At 35.5% G+C, this 17559-nt stretch overlaps 1 long non-coding RNA gene across 1 annotated transcript; it reads right to left on the reverse strand.

Annotated features, from left to right (window-relative positions):
• Nucleotides 1-2962: 2962 nt before the first annotated feature.
• Nucleotides 2963-15576, reverse strand: LOC142870883 (uncharacterized). Its single transcript, XR_012919207.1, has 3 exons — nucleotides 15191-15576; nucleotides 5621-5732; nucleotides 2963-3503 (listed from the first exon to the last, which is right to left on the reverse strand). It is a non-coding gene; the product is annotated as an uncharacterized LOC142870883 (long non-coding RNA).
• Nucleotides 15577-17559: the final 1983 nt, after the last annotated feature.

Consider the following 17559-nt stretch of genomic DNA (forward strand, 5'->3'; position numbering starts at 1 on the left):
GCCATTTAATAGGGTGATTGTGAACTAGGAAAGAAAAATAACCATACCACCTAGGAACTATTAGTTATTGGCCCAATTTAGCACTAATAAGTGTGGGCACAAAGTCAGAAAATAAATGGAGTCTTGGCCCATATCAGTCTCAGATAAGTCAGTGGACTATATCCCTTCCTGGTGGCATTTCCCATGTTCATGATCATATACCTGAAATAATCTTACTTAACAACTGGAAACATCCTCACATTAGTTTTCTGGCCCATAAAGCAAATGTCATTAAGATGAGAACAACAAAGTGGAGCTCCTGGCATTCTCCCTGTCATATAGTAAACAAAAAGCAATAGCATACCCCTGGGAAAAAAATGCAAAAACTATGCTACTAGCAATCATTGGAAGAAACAGGGATGGTGATTCCTGTCCCATCCTCACTTAATTCTTCATTTTGACTGGTACAAAAGCCAAATGGATGTTTAGAATTACCCTGAAATGCTGGTACCACCAACCACAGCTGCTGATCCAGTTGATCTTTGCTGGGGCAAATCAACACAGCTGCTGGTTCCTGAAGTACACTTACTGACCTAGGGAGTGGTTTCATTTTGTTTTGTTCTGTTCCTTATCTGAATTAGGGACAATTCAGAAGCAATTCATTGATATCTAAATAGTAGGAACAGAAGTATACCTTTAGTGTCTTACCTCAGGACTATGTCAAGTCTCCTGATCTTTGTCATAGTATAGTCCAGAGAAATCTTGACTATGTTGAAATCCCAGAAAACATCACTCTGTCTCATTACATTGAAGACATTATGTTAATTGGATCTAATAAATAGGAGATCATAAGCACCTGGATGACTTAGTAAGACATTTGTGTGCCAGTGAGTAGGAGACAAAATCCATGGGGCTTTAGGCCGACAAATTGCCAAGATTCTAGAAATCCTTTGTTGTAGAGCCTTTAGGATAGCCCTTCTAAAATGAGCAATACTTAACTGCACCTTGAATGGCACTGTAGCATGGGCAACAGAGGGAGACTCTGGCTCAAAAACAAAAAGCCACTGAGAGATGAACATCTGGGTACAGCAGTTCAAAACAGATATGATTTCTTCTCTTGGGGATTTAAGAACATATTAGAAGAGGAAAGCTAAGGTCTTACCCACTGGGATATAAAAGAATTTGATCAGATTTATGGGCTCTGATGGTTAGTTTTATGTGTCAGCTTGGCTAGGCTATGGTATCCAGTTATTCAAACAAGCACTAATCTAGGTGTTACTGTGGAGGTATTTTGTAGATCTCATTAACATCTATGATCAGTTAACTTTAAGTTAAGGAAAGTATTCTCCATAATGTAGGTGGGCCTCATTTAATCAATGGAAAGGGCCTAAGAACAAAACTAAGATTTTCCAGAAGAAGAAATTCTGATTCAAGACTGCAGCATCAGTTTCTGGCCAAGAGTTTCCAGCCTGAGGGCATGTCCCACAGATTTCAGACTAGCCAGCCCACAATCACATAGCCAATTCCTTGAAATATATACCATGGATCCTTGAACAACGTGATAGTTAGGTGTGCCGCCCCCCTGCCTCATGTAGTCAAAAATCTGCGTATAACTTTGGATTCCCCCAAAACTCAATTACTAATAGCCTATTGTTGACCAGAAACTTATTGATAACATAGACAGTTAATTAACACATAATTTGTATGTTTATGTATTCTATACTGTATTCTTATAATAAAGTAGAGAAAAGAAAATGTTATTAAGGAAGTCATAAAAAAGAGAAAATATATTTACTATTCATTAAGTGTAAGTGGATCATGATAAAGGTCTTCATCCTCATCATCTTCACATTGAGTAGGCTGAGGAGGAGGAGGAAGAAGATGGGTTGGTCTTTCCCATATCAGGAGTGGCAGGTGCAGAAGAAAATTCTTATACAAGTGGACCCACGCAGTTCAAATCCGTGTTGTAGAAGAGTCAACTGTGTGTGTAGGATATATAAATCCTCTCGGTTGGTTCTGTTTCTCAGTTCTCTGGATAATCCACACTGATACAGGGACAAACTGTTAAAGTGAATTTATTAATATCTAGGATCCACAGGGAAGTGTGCCTATTTTTAGGCCTCCTTAAATATTTTTTTCAGAGATAGAGGGTATTTTCCTTGAGATGTTAATTTATGTTTTAAGTTAACATTTATACAGGGGCATGGGAAGAATTTAAAAGCAAGTATTATTTTTTCTCTGTTTCTAAAGTCCGTGTGATGATTTCTCATTTTACTTTTACTACTTGCATCAGTTTTCTGTTAAGTCCAGTGGTGTGTGGAACTGCAAATACAAAGATGATGATTTTGTTCTAACAATGTGAGTTGTTTTACCTGTGGCTGAGATGGATTATTTGCACCTGTGCACCCCATGAATCCTAGTGGAGTGTTCCCAGGAGTGCCGGCTAGCAGTGGTGGGCAGGGAAAAGCCACAAAGAGAATCAACGTAGCTTCCTGTGTTCACATCACAAGCCTGGCCTCACTAATATAGTGTTCAACCAGGAGCACTGACCAACTACCTCTTGGTTTTCAGAGGAAAGACTGAAATCTACTGGGGAAAAAATGCAGAGGAAAGAAGAAAAAAAAGAAAAGAAAAGAAAGAAAAGAAAAGAAGAGAAAGACAGAGAGAGAGAGGGAGAAAGGGAGAAAGAGGAAAGAGAGAGAGAGAGAGAAACAATGTGTAACAGTACAAAACAAAACTCACCTAAATTTATTTGACCCTTAGGAAAGCCTTCCACAGGATACATAAATGTTTAGTACCCATAGATAAATTTGGTAATGCTACCAAAAATGTAAAAAGTAAAGTCAAGAAGCAACTATTCTCTCTTCTCCTCTCTCTCTCTCTCTCTCTCTCTCTCTCTCTCTCTCTCTCTCTCTCTCTTCTCTTCTCTTTTACTTTCTCCTTCCCTCCCTTCCTTCCTCCCCCTAATCCACACTGTCTCTGATTATATGTCTCCCTCATTCATTTTCTGTATTTCTGTGCGTGTCTGTCTCTCTTTGTCTCTGTCACTCATTGCCTGTTTTTGTCTCTGGCCATTATGCCATGAGATCTTGTCTCTGCTTCTGTCTTCATGTCTCTATTGTTATCCCCCAGTGTTGTTCAAATTTACTCATTTACATGTAAGCCAAGACTGCTACTTCCAGGTCTGTCTTAAGATCCTTTATAAATGTAAATGCTGACAAAAGAGAATGTCTATGTCCCAACTCCAAATTTCTTGGAGAGAGAATCTGGTTGACCCAACTTGGACCACTGATCTCAAGTTGTAGAAGGTTTTCAGTAAATGTCCAGTGGCTGTACACTAAGCAGTGGCTGTTGGAACAGGCTCTCTGAGAAGGGCATAGATATTACAGGAAACATGTCTACTTACATGTCAATTAAGGGTCCTAAACATCAGTTTCTCCCAACAATATTCATTAGGGTACTTGAAATATCCAATTGATTTTAACTTTAAAGATAGCGTCCAAAAACCAATCCAGAAAATTATACTGCAGGACAAAAACAAAAGATATTTAAACACATGAAAAGAGCCCTCGCATCTCAAAGAAAGGTGAATGATCCAAGCCACAAGGACTATTGACCATTCTACCAAGAGACTACTCTTGAAGACATTCACCTTAAGTCCTTAAAGGGGGGAGTAGACATCAAGACTTTGGATGTGGAGCCCAGCCACAGAAGAATGTGATTTTTCCCAACACTTTTCTGGGAAAGGACCATGGGTAAAAATATCTCCTTAAAAATTAAACATGGTATTATAAAATTCTTTCAAGATCATTGTCTTCTGTAGTACTGTTATTTACACACATTAGTAGAAGTACTAAGATAGTTTCAATCATAAAAATTTTAAATAGTGAAGTTACGTCCTCATAAAAAATTAATGTTTATTAGATAGAGGCAAGATGGGTGTAAAGTTTATGCACAGAGCTTATAATACTAAAGAGAAAAAAAGGGAACTAAAATATTTAGGAAAAGCATAAGGTTAAAGCTAAGCTTTACCCCAGGGCACTGAAAATTTGGGGATTTTGAGTGGGGCTGTACAAATGAGGTAAAATCATCCTGGAAAAGCTAGACTGAATCTTTCCAAAAATGACAAGATCACTTTGCAAGAAAAAGTCACATAAATACATGCAGTGAGTGTAAGAGAAGAAAGAAAAGTTAAAATGGGAGGTACAGAGGAAGGTCGTGGCTTTTATTTGGTGTTGACTCAGGTGCTTGAGGAGTCCAGGTTTGCAAAGAATAGTAACTTGGACTTCTGAAGGGGCTTCAAGAGAGAGGAGGGTTGTGATTAAAGCAGAAAATTTGGTGAATTCATTTGGCAATAATATGTGTCATAAATTGAATGATGGGTAGACAGGGATTATAATTTTCCCGTTACATCAGCATTTTGTTTGTCAGCATTAAAACGCACCTAATTAGCTAGGACCTACAAACCTGCATAGTGTCCACTCTGTCATTTTACCTACCAGAGCTGGTCTCACACATCATCTTTGCCTCTACAATCAAAAGTCACCTCCCGTGAACTCTGACCGATCCCTGGTTCTAGCAAGAAGCCAGATCTCAGCTAAATAGTGCACAGAAGCATTCACTGTATCTTGTGTCCTCTGCCTTAAATAAAACTCTTCTCTGCTGTCAGTACACACAACCCTAAATGAACCTCAAATGTACACAGGGATAAAAATGTCAAAATGGTTCCTTGGAATCAGAAGGAAGAGAGAGGATGAGGAGCTATGAAGCACTGCAGGGAGTAGACAATGAGAAACAGGACATTGAGGAAGACGTGGGGGGAAGTGAGAATAGTGATGGAAAAATGCAATGGGAAGAATAAGAAGGACACATGAGGAACACTTGAGAAAATAAAAAGGGGATTGAAGGGTCAGAGGTAAACAAAAATGAATCAGAGAAACACGGAAAAGAAGATACAAGGAAAGTAACAGAAAGGCAAAGCAAGTGAGCTAAAGAAAAGAACGAGAGGAGAATATGGACTGTTCACACTTTGGCCATCTCTAACCAGCATTACTACTGAAATCCACATTTCATCTGGCTAATCAGCACAACATAAATAGAAAAGAAAAGAAAATGAAGGGGTTATAAACCTCTGCAAAAATGCCTAAGACAAGGTTTTAAATGATTTTGGATTTATAGTTCCTCTTTGCTAACCAATCAAAAGGCATCAAAATATCTGTTCTTTTAAAATTATACAACCATATAATCTGCTTACATTTGGAAGCTGCTTACCTTCTGCAATACATGGCATTAAGTCAATTAATAATCTGTTCTTCCACAGATGACCAATAATTAACCTACTAGCCCTAAAGCTTCATACCAGTGTAACATAAATGACTCATTAATTTCCTAAGTGCCACAAATCACAAGGATATTAAAGGAATTAATAACCTCACAGTGATACAAACCCAAGAGTCTTCCTCTACCTTCTCATTAAATATAAACAAATGACTGACTGCAGAGTGCTCCATAGGAATTATGAGAAAAACACTTTTATCCTGTGATCTTGTTCTCTCTGACAAAAGGAAGTCCGAATAAAAGGAGAATGATAAAAGTTTCTCAAGCATCGTATACATTATGGGTTGTGTCATTTATCTCTTACCTAGAGTTAAGTGCTGTCTCAGATGGATTAGTTTCCTGGGTTATGCTCTTACCATTGCAAGTGTCTCACAGGTGATATTTGATGAGTCCTTCTTGTACCTTTCAAGATTTATCTGTAAGAGATGGCATGCTGAGAACTTTTTATATCCCTATTCTTGTCAGTGATAGTACTGCATCAATACTGAAGAATCATTAAAAAGCTTAGAGCCATGTTTGCTTGGAAAGCTCAGACGAAAGACTCTGTCTACAAAATTGTTTACAGTTTTCACAAAGTCCCTTCTTATTCTTTTCATTTTATTTTTTTTATTTTGTTCAACTATTCAATAGAGAAGTTGGAAACTTCTAGAAGGGTCCTGTGGGGATGGGAAGAATAATGGGTTTCAGATTTTTGTTCTCATCTTTTAGAAAATGCATCCAGGTAGGAAGTTGATTGATTTGAGATGTAACAGTCTCCTCAAAAACAGTGGTGCTCAGGGAGGCTGGGTAGGCAGAGGACCAGAGAGACACCCAGGCAGCAAAAGGACACACACTACTGCTCCTGAGTGACTTTTATGTGATGCCTCGCATTTGTTCTGCTCGATTGTTTTGGTCAGAAATATCAAGGTGAAGATTTTGCTTTATTGTTAGTTATATTGGTATAGAATACTCCATATTGGTATGGAGTGCTCATTGTAGAAAAATTGGAACACAAAAATGAGCAAATAGAATAAAATAAAAACAAACCATAAACTCACCACCCAGACAAAATCAACACTAATTTTTTGGTTGATTTTTTTTCCTACCAGACTTTTTTCTTTGCATACATATTTTAAAATAATTATGTTTTTATATTACTTGGTAACCTGTTTTTTCCCACACAATGATATATATTCCCTGACAAATATATTGCATGTTAATAAATATGATTCATATATTTTAACTGTTTATGTTATATATTTATAACATTTATAACTATTTATGTTATATATTACATAACCTATATATATCTATATAAGCAATCAAGTTGACGTTATAATTTTTTTTTAAAAAAAAGAGCACAACATTAGAAATCTAAGGTTTAAGGAATGAGTTCCTCCAAATAAATAAATTACCAGTCAATACTGAAAAGTTTATTAAGCAGAAATTTACAGACATCTCAGTATGTCCTGACCTCTATATAATGACAGACGTTCGCATATGGATAGCAAAGAGATCCTGATCTAAAGGAAACACATTTGTAGTTTTCCCCCTAAAATATTATATCCTATCTCCTTTTATTCCCAAAATATTAAGGTAGTACCAATGTTTTTGTTACCTGGATACATTGTATAATGCTAAAGTCAGGGTTTTTAGTGTGCCCATGACAAGAATAATGTTGATTGTACATGATAGGTAAGTTTTTAGCCCTCACCTATCTCACACTCTCCCCTCTTCTCTGTGCCCATATGTGCCCATAATTTAGCTCCCCCTTATTAGTGAGAATATGTGGTGTTTGTTTTTCCATTCCTGAGATACTTCATTTAGGATAAGTGCCCATAAATTGGCAAGTGGATAAAGAAAATGTGGTATATATACACCATGGAGTACTACTCAGTCTGTCTCTTTTTAAATGGAGGAGCCTCATCATCATTTAACCCTTTCTTGATGAACTATAACCATTGACTATTATGCCATGGATCAATATAGTCACTTTACTTTTCAATTTTGGAGTCACCACTCTTATTGTCACTGCTCAATAACTGCCCAATAGCTTTCCAGTTGTTTTTCCTAATTCTAATTTATCATGGGCTGAGAAACTGAAGACCTAAGCTCATTAACAAATCCTTATTAAATAAGGTCCAATAAATCTATGAGGGAAGGATTTGAGTCAGTAGATATCATCCATTGGTTTTGTGTATCATTTTCACTTACATTAATTTACATGATATTTATAAAAACTATAGGTAAGTATTAGGTTCTTTATGTTATTACAGAAAAGGAAATTGAGACTTGGAGAAATGAAATAACTTACTCATTGTTACTTAGCTACAAAATTGCAGAGCAAGTGCTCAAACCTAATTTTTCTCATTCCAAATTGACTCTAAAAGCTTTGTTAAAAGTAAATTCAGACTTTTTTCTTGCTTTTGGCTGAGAAAATATAGTCCAGAGCAAAGTTTTCTAAAACATGTTTTATCAAACACAAATATACAAGGTGTAAGTATTATGCAATAAAAGAGGAAAACACTGGATTTTGCAGGACTCCTCAGTGATTATAATATGCTAATGTGTTTTATAAATCTCCAAAAGCAGCATTTTCATAACTACTAGGACCTCCAGGTGACCCTTGAAACAGCATACCTCTTCAGACTCCTAAGGAGAATGTTACAGGAGATACTGTCCTGTAGCGGCGTGTAGGGGCAGGTTCACCAGATGAGGTTAATTAGTTAGGTTTGATAATCTTAGTCTTTGCATTCCCTTCTCATTTCCAGTTTGTTAATAAAACAGAGATTAAAATATACATTCTAGAAAAACTTAATGTTTATGTGAAATATTATTTTTTGATAATATAGAAAATTACTTCTAATAAAAAGGATAGATGAATCTTACAGGAGTAGCTGCAGAGTACATCTACAAACTATTGTTAACATATAATCAGATAAAATTGTAAATTCATAGAACATGGTTATAAAATGAAAACTCTTAGGCTATATTTAGAATAAAATCATGTACTATGATAGACCATAGCACTGTTATACCAGAACCCTCTACTGAGATATAGTACACTGTCCTAAAATCTTAATTATCTCTTGTAACACAAAATTTCCATCTCAGACTTTATTAATGACAAAGATTAAAGAATTCCCAATGTAATTCAATAATTTCCCATCTTCACAAATTATAAACAATAAAAACATTTGAAAAATCCTTCCAAACTCAACAAATAATGTTAACATAGCTAAATCTATTTGCAATTTTAAAATATGTTCAGGAAATAGCAGAAATATTTTTGTTAGAAAATTAACAATGAATGCCATTATGTAGCCTATGAATTAGAACATGTTCCATAGGCAAATAGTTCCCCAACTTGCCTTCTCGATATTATGCATCCTAGGACTCCTACTCTTGTCACCATGTTGCCATGAAGATATGTGGGTGGGAATCTTACAGAACATTTTATATGTATTATCTTACTAATACTTAAAAGAGCCCAACAAAGTAAACACACTAAAAATAATCTCCAATTTTACAGATAATAAAATTGAGGTTAAGAGAGATTAAGTTTCCTAAGGAGACAGAGCTAGGGTTGGAAGCCAGACTGCCTGACTACAAAGCCCCTTTACTTAACCCACCTTTCTCTGTGATGCTCATATTTAGTTATTTCATATATTAAATATGGTAACACCCTGATGTTTCCACTTAAATCACTACAGTTACCATGGAAAGTTTAAAAGAAAGGATGTATTCTCAATAAGATTACCCTATTTTACCTTAGAGTAAGCTTCCTAGGGCTACAAAATATCCCTTCATTCACTTGACCGATATCTAACCTCTACTCTTCAATTGGAAGTCAAAAGACCATGACATCTCATGATTTCTTCTTCTCTTTTGACACTTCTGCTGTCTCATCAAGGCCTTTACAAATGGAATTTAAGTTTTGATTAACTACAGTACAAGCTAAACCCCAAATAAAAGTCAATGGGGCATATATGAATGACAAAGGAAGCCAGCTCCAAACCCCAAAATAGCTTTACCAGAAACCTGGTAGATATTCTGTCTGTAATTTTAGTTTTCATATAAATTAATTTTAATTCAGAATCTGATAAAAGGGAGAAGAAATCATATGACTAATTTGGCCTTCAATACAGGAGACATTGGAAGCAGTGCATAATTGAAGGAGTCTAGAAGGGCATCCTATCAATCAAGCAAAAAGTATTTATTGAATGTTCATCACCTCCACCATTATGCCACAATGCTAAGAATCCCAACCCTTGGGTTATCAACTAGGGTTAAAGCACAAACAGAGAATAAGTATGCCTTAATATAAATACATATTACCTGGAGAGAGAATGGCAACCACTTCCTTGGTGGCCATTTTACAGTAACATTAATATAATGCAGAGCTGCAAGGGGATAGAATACAATACAGGTAAATTATGACTGATTTTGGAAAGGTCACATCAATAGAGTGAAGCCATGAGAGATCAAAGATGCACCAGAGTTGTGGGGCTTAGTTCCAGAAGGCAGCATCATTGTACCAGGTACTGGGTACTAAGAAAATTAAATAAAGCATAGTGTTGATATAGAATATCAGGGCAAAGACCACAAATTTACCTCCAAATAATGAGAACTCCTCTTTTTGTGTTGCATTTGTCTATGTGAGTCGGTGCCTTATTATGAATGTGAAATGCATTTGGCATTTGAAGCTAAAACCCCCAACTAGAAAAGGGCTCCTCTCCATTCAATACAGGAAAAGTTTACAGAGCCAAATTATATAAAACTAGTATTATTATGTATACTCAGAACTCCTGTTCAAAGAGAATTACAAAGGGACATACATGGATTTTCTGGAATCCTCTCATCTACGAAAACACTCATCCTCCCCTTATCCCTTGGTATGCTGATAAGTGTTTAGCAACTGGCTCGCCAGGAGAAAGAAAAAGTTTATTATAAATACTATTGCTTTAAGAACACATAGCACCCAGTTTACAAAAAAAAAAAGATAAAATATGCAATAATCTTGGTTGTGAATTCCATTTCAATAACTTCAGTGTGACTTCTGTTTCTTATAAAATCTATTGTCTGTTTTTTTATTCGATCCCCAACAATAGTGCCACCAAATTAGATTATGTCTGAATGCTTAATTACAAATCTAATTCAAAAAAGAGTCACTCATGTCATTAACAAATGAATATAGTTTTGGTGTAAATGTTTTTGATATTTTCCTTTGTATTATAGAAGGAGACTAAAGTAAAACAACAAAGACCTATTTCAGGGTTACTCAATTTTCAATAATATGAGTAAGGTTCTTGCTGAATCAGATGATTATTTTCAAATATTAGGAGACTATTTTCTCAATTTCCGTGTGCTATTTACAATGTAACAGCTACAGACAAAAATACAATTTTTAAATTAATCAGTATCATTAACAGTTTCTCCATAATATTTTAAGTCTAAACAATGGAGAAAACAATAATTTATAGCATTTGTGACTTTCATGGTGTTAATATTTCCATTATGGTCAATTTCAAATTACCCACAGGACACAGAAGAACAGCACACCATTATATAGTGTTTCTGCCATACAGATACAACAGATGTAAACAACATCAATAACATAGATAAGAGTAAAATGAAGGTAAATAATTAGGAAGGGGCATGTCTTGAGTATTTATTACCTTTGTTTTTAAGATGAATGCTCAATTTAAGTTTATATAATTTAATTTTTTTTTAATGGCTCTTCAACAAACAGCAAAATGGCTGTAAATTTAATGATCAGCTCTTATGAGCCTGTGTAAGCTGGCTCCAGCATGCCAAGGCCTCTATCCCTCCCATCTGCCAGAAGAACAGCACACTTTCCTTCTCATTGGTCTTTTGAGGTGTGTTTCCTCAGTTGCAGAAACACTTTATAAATTCCCTATTACTACTTCTTTGGCTTTTAAAATTCTCATTATTATTTCCCGAGATAAAATAAAATTTGAGAAATAACCAGTGGTGGTAGAGTAGAGTGAGGCAATTAACCATGAAAGAGCAAACTATGAGACAGTGAAAAGAGCACTGGACCTAGAGTCAGAAGACCTTGGCCTAAGATTTAGTTCTATTACCTTAAAGGTATCTTTTAAATTTTGACCTTCAGGATTCTTATCTATGAAATACAGCTATAGCCACTTACTTCAGAGGCTTTCTTAAATGAAGAATACATAAGAAAATATCTGTGAAAGTGTTTTGTAATTTAAAATTATGATACAAAATAAATCATCTTATACTATGCTATTCATTTACTACATGAGTTTAACCTTTCAAAAATTCTTTTTTGATAGAGGAAATTGGTCATATTTTACAGTTTAGTTGCTACTTCATTAAAACTGATCATTTATGATTAATGGTATTTTTCTGGTTTGGACAAAAGCTTGTGTGTATTAAAAAATAGGTAGATTTGGTTATGAATAGGTTACATTACAGGAGATAATAAGCATGTTCAAAAAAGCCTAGGAATAACATTCAAAAGACTGAAGTTTTACTCTTTCAACAAAAATTATAATATAATTTTCAATTTCTCTGAACCTCATTTTGTTTAAACTGCAAAGATTTAGCAAAATAATCTGATGTTCTTTCTAAATCTAAATTTGACTATTGTTTCCTTACAACATTACTAACCAGCCAATACCATTACTGGGTAGTTCCCAAAGGGGAAAAAAAAAAAATTTTATAAAAAAAAGACACTTGTACTTCAATGTTTTTAGCAGCACAGTTCACAATTGCAAAGATGTGGAAACAACCCAAATACCTATCAATACATGAGTGGATTAATAAAATGTGGTATATGTATATCATGGAGTACTGCTCAGCCATAAAAAAATGCTGAACTAATACCTTTTGTAACAACTTGAATGGAACTGGAGACCATTGTTCTATGCCAAGTATCACAAGAATCAAAAAACAAACACCACATGTACTCACTATCAAGTTAGAACTAATCAATCAACACTCATGTGCATATATGGTAGTAAAACTCAGAGGAAACCAACCAGATGGGAGGAGAAAGGGGGGATGAGTAAATTCACACCTAATACATACAATGCACACTATCTTGGTGATGGGCACACTTATCATTTTGACTCATATGGCACAAAAGCAATTCATATAACCAAAACGTTTGTACCCTCGTAATCCTCTAAAATAAAGAAAAACAAAATTCACTTTAAACAATACGAATTATTTAAGTCGTTATTTATAAAGCTACCATTCCTAGCTTTTAGCTTCCTATACTTATAATCAGTCCTCATGCTGTGTCTTAGCATATTCAGGCTGCTATAACAAAATACTATAACATAAATTAAGTAGCTTATAAACAACAGAAATTTATTTCTCACAAAATTCTGGTTCATAGGTGGCACCTTTTCATGGTGTACTCATGTGTTGAAAGGTTTGTGGGGTCACTCTTGGGCCTCTATTATAAGGGCACTAATCCCCATCATGAGGGCTCTGCCCCCAAAACATAATCCCCTCCCAAAGGCCCCACCAGTAACACAATCACCTTGAAGAATAAGATTTCAACATATGAATTTGGGGGAACACCAACATTCAGACCATAGCACTTTAGTAACATGCTTTGAAATAGGTCATCCTAGTTCCTTTGCCATCCGGCTTTTTAGTCACTGATGTGTATAGAGAAGGGACATGAAAGTAGACAGAAAACTTTAAAACAAAAATATGAGAAGCCACTATCTCAGATAAAAAAAATGAAACATTTCTGAAGATATAAAGCAAATGAAATAAATTCCTATTTTTCTATGCCTTAGTGTTTAACCATAAGAAGATATCAATTCTAAGAAGAATTATAGAATGTTTAGAAACACTTCCTTTTCTTTTTTCTTTTTTTTTTATCTTCTAATATCTAACTTCAAGTCTTCCTGTTTCTAAGCTATGATTCCTCAGCTCTAACTGATCCTCAGACTTGCTGCTTCCTCCTTACAGCCCTGTCCCCAAAGCTACAGAGCTCCCAAACCCCAACTCCCTGGCCCATATTAGAACATGTGCCTCCAATTCAAGTAAAAACAAAACTAAAGCAAAAACCCAAAATATAATTTTCAATACAAGTATGAATCATTTTACAAAAAAGTGATTGTGATACCTGCCTGATTCAGACAGGGTTAGGTGCAGAAGTGAATTCCCCTGGCTAATTTCTTAGATCATATGGGTCCTTCCTGAACCCCATTTATTACACAGTAAAGGAGAGTAGGATGTTCTTTCTGAAATCTTTTTCTTCTTGGGAACTTGAAATGTAAGCCTCTACCACTGACAAGGTGGCATTTTTAGATTAAGCCATGGGAAATCTAGCATGATTTACAAATACAACAGTCTAAGAATAACAGCCTTTCTGCCATCTGTGATTGGCATCATTATTATAGACTCTATTATAATCTTATCTTGCTGTCCAACAAAGCTATTCTTTCAGCAACTAAGCTCACGTCAAAGACAAGGCAGAGTTTACTTATTTGCAGAAAAATGCTTTTGAAAAACAGTCTCATTGCTCAGACAGAGGCAAGTGTGTACATGACATGGTGCAAGGTGCTTATGATATAAGCTGGCAGTAAATGAAGTCAAAACAGAAATACCAGCTGAGAAGGTGTTTAATCTTCGAGGTGTGAGGTATTACATTCTAGCACTCTCTCTGACTGATATCAGGCATGAAGGAAAAAACTATCTAAAGCATATGTGGAAAACTACACTTGCATCCCTTTGATGTAGCATTGGCAAAGCACCTTAGCTTTCATGTCCTGTCTTTAATAAAACAGCTGAAGTTCCTGGTATGTAAATAAAGGAAGCTAAGAGATTGCTGAGTAGGGCTGCGGCACACACGAAAATGTAACTTCACTTCAGTGTATGCCTGAAACCACTTATCTTAACATTCTCTTTCTCTCTCTCTCTCTCTCTCTCTCTCTCTCTCTCTCTCTCTCTCTCTCTCTCTCACACACACACACACACACACACACACACACCCCTTAAAGTTATCCTGTAAGTGAAAGTGACTCCATATCTGCTTCTAACAAGGTTTATAATTTTCAAACAATTTTTATCATGAAGAACTAATTAATTCCCATAAATCCTTCAATGCTTGTTTTTTTCACTATCAAAGGGAAAGAGAATGCAGCAGAATGCTCAGGTATTCAAAATATTGAGGGAAGTTGGCTAGCCCCTCTTTTCCCATAAGGCAGAAACTAAAGGCCATAAACTTATTGCTGATAAAGCCAGTACAGCTCTCTGCACAAGAAATGATCAATAAAATGCATAACTGGCTTTTCAGCAGAAGTCAGGGACAGATATAGTAGCATCATGCAAAAAAAGAGATTTTTGTCAATGATTCAGGCAAATCTCTAAGGGTAACAAGGGCTTGCCAGAGACCAAATGTGAAGCAGGTAAACCTTGATATAAGAAAATCCAATCTTCCTGCCTGACCTGGCCTCCCAGGTCAATCATGCTGATGACCACACAGCCCAGAGTTTGCAGACAGCAATTCTTCCCCCTCATCAACAGTGCTCATGTGCAACTTCCACACTTCTCTGGACCTACTACCTCATGCCATCTACAACTAACTGACCAAGTGCTAGTGTGCTAATGGGTTAAACCTAGAAAGCAATCAAAGAAATCTGTGCTTTGTAAGCTGTTCCATTCACCCAAGACAGATGTATAGAATTTTAGAAACTAAGAATTGGAACATGGATTTGAGATCATTCATTCCAAATCCCACCTATTGAGAGAAGTCTTTCAAGGGCTCTTAAGGTTACGGTGCCAACCCTGCTTTGGCCTCAGTCCACTACATATGTTGAGAATATGCAGTTACAATGATAATCCGAGTTTGAGCCACTATAAACTTTAAGAAAATGTATCTTACCTTGAGCTGAGACCTGGTTTCCTGTGGTTTATATCTGGAGATTCTGGCTGATCCTAGAAAAAGAGAAAAAGGCAAGAAGCACTTTTCTAAGAGATCATTAATCAACTACGTATTATAGTTTTTAGTTCTAAAAAGTTGTTAGCATTGACATCAAGTATATCAATACCTAAATTTTAGGATATAATGATATATGTTTTTAGAAAATTATCAGTCTCTTACTCTGGTATGTCCCAATTAATTATGATTTCTTAAATATTACTGATGGAAATCCTAAACACAATCCAATTGTGTTTGCAAATCCTTTCAGTAAACTACAGGATAATATAATTGAATTTAAGATGATTTTATGTAAAAGGGATTAGTGTCCTTCATTCTTGCATTTTTAATTCTTCTTTTCCAGTTGGAAAAGTAATTTCCTGTACTTTAATATGGAAGAAAAATAGTTGAATAGAAATCTATCTATCATTCCAAGACAGTGTCTAGCAAAACAGTAGGCTTTTCTCTTCTATGTCCATCTTGCTCCCCTGCCCTCTGTAGCAATCTTTTTCACAATTCTCTGCTCATTTTGGTCCTTTGTCTATTTTGATATTCTTTCAGACTTCTACCACTTTTTCTTTTTTTTGACAAAACAGTAAATATTATTCATTTTATTAAGTGGCCACTCGAGTATATGTCTTTTTAATATTCTGTGTTACAAAGTGGGAAGAATACATAGAGCACTTTTGCTTATACTATTGTACAATGGTTATTTTTTATCTCAAAATATTAAGGAGGCACAAATGTTTTAGGTTACATGGATCATTTTTGTAATGCTTGAATCCTGGCTATAGATGTGCCTGACACCTGAACAGTGCTCATAGTACCAATTAAGTTGATTTATCCCCCTCCCCTGATTCCCCCTCCCCCTGGTTGCTTTCCATTGAGTTTTACTTCCATCTGTGCACTTGGGTGCTCATTGGTTAGTTCCAATTTAATCATGAATACATGTGGTTGTTTTACTATTCTTGCAATACTTCACTTAGAATAGTCTCCAGTTCCATCCAGATTGTTGCAAAAGATATTAATTTATCTTTTGTTATGGCCAAGTAGTACTCCATGGGATATATATACCACATTTTATTAATCTACTCACGAATTGATGGGCACTTGGGTTGATTCCACATCTTTTCAATTGTGAATTGTGCTGCAATAAACATTATAGCACAGATGTCTTTTTGATAAAATGATTTCTTTTCCTTTGTGTAAATACCCAATAGTGAAATTGCTAGATCAAATGATAGTTCTACTTTTAGTTATTTGAGAAATCTCCATACTGCTTTCCATAGAGGTTATGCCAAATTGCAGTTCCACCAACAGTGGATAAGCATTCCTTTCTCTCTGCATCCATGCCAGCATCTGTTGTTTTTGCACTTTTTAATAGAAGCCATTCTAACTGGGATAAGGTGATATATCTCACTGTGGTTTTAATTTTCATTTCCCTGATGATTAGTGACATTAAGCATTTTTTCATATGTTTCTTGGCCATTTGTCCTTCTTCTTTTGTGAAGCATCTGTTCATGGCTTTTGCCCATTTTTTAATGGAGTTGTTTGTTTTTTATAGCTGACTTGCCTGAGTTTCTTGGAAACTCTGGTTATTAGCCCTTTATCAGATGTGTACTTTGTGAACATTTTATCCCATCCTGTAGGTTGTCTGTTTCCTCTGTTGATTCTTTCCTTAGTGATGCAGAAGCTTTTTAGTTTAATAAAATGTCATTTATTTTTTGTTGTTGCTCTGATTGCCATTGGGGTCTTTTTCATAAATTCTTTGCCTAAGCCGGTATCTAGAAAAGTCTTTTTTACCCTACTTTTTCCTCTAGAATTCTTACAGTTTCATCCCTTTGATCTAAGTCTTTTATCAACCTTAAGTTAATTTTTGTGAGTGGGAGAAGTAGAGGAACTGCTTCATTCATCTGCATGTGGCCATCCAACTTTCCCAGCACTGTTTATTGAATAGGGCTTCTTTTCCCAATGTACATTGTCTGCTTTGTCAAAGATTAGTTGGTTCTAGGTAGATGATCTTACATCTGGGCTCTCTGTTCTGTTCTATTTGTCTATGTCTCTATTTTTGTGACAATGCCATGCTGTTTTGGTTACTATAACCTTGTAGTATAGTTTGAAGTGTGGTAATGTGATGCCTCCAAATTTGTTTTTTCCTTAAGATTGCTTTGGCTATTTGGGCTCTTTACTGCTTCCAAATGAATTATAGAATTATTTTTCTAGATCTGTGAAGTATGACTTTGGTAATTTGATGGGGATTTATTGAATTTGTAATCCACTTTGGGTAGTATGGACATATTAACAAGTTGATAATATCGATCCATAGGCATGAT

This window comes from Microcebus murinus, chromosome 5 (genome assembly GCF_040939455.1).
Source record: "Microcebus murinus isolate Inina chromosome 5, M.murinus_Inina_mat1.0, whole genome shotgun sequence".
NCBI classification, from domain to species: Eukaryota; Metazoa; Chordata; class Mammalia; order Primates; family Cheirogaleidae; genus Microcebus; species Microcebus murinus.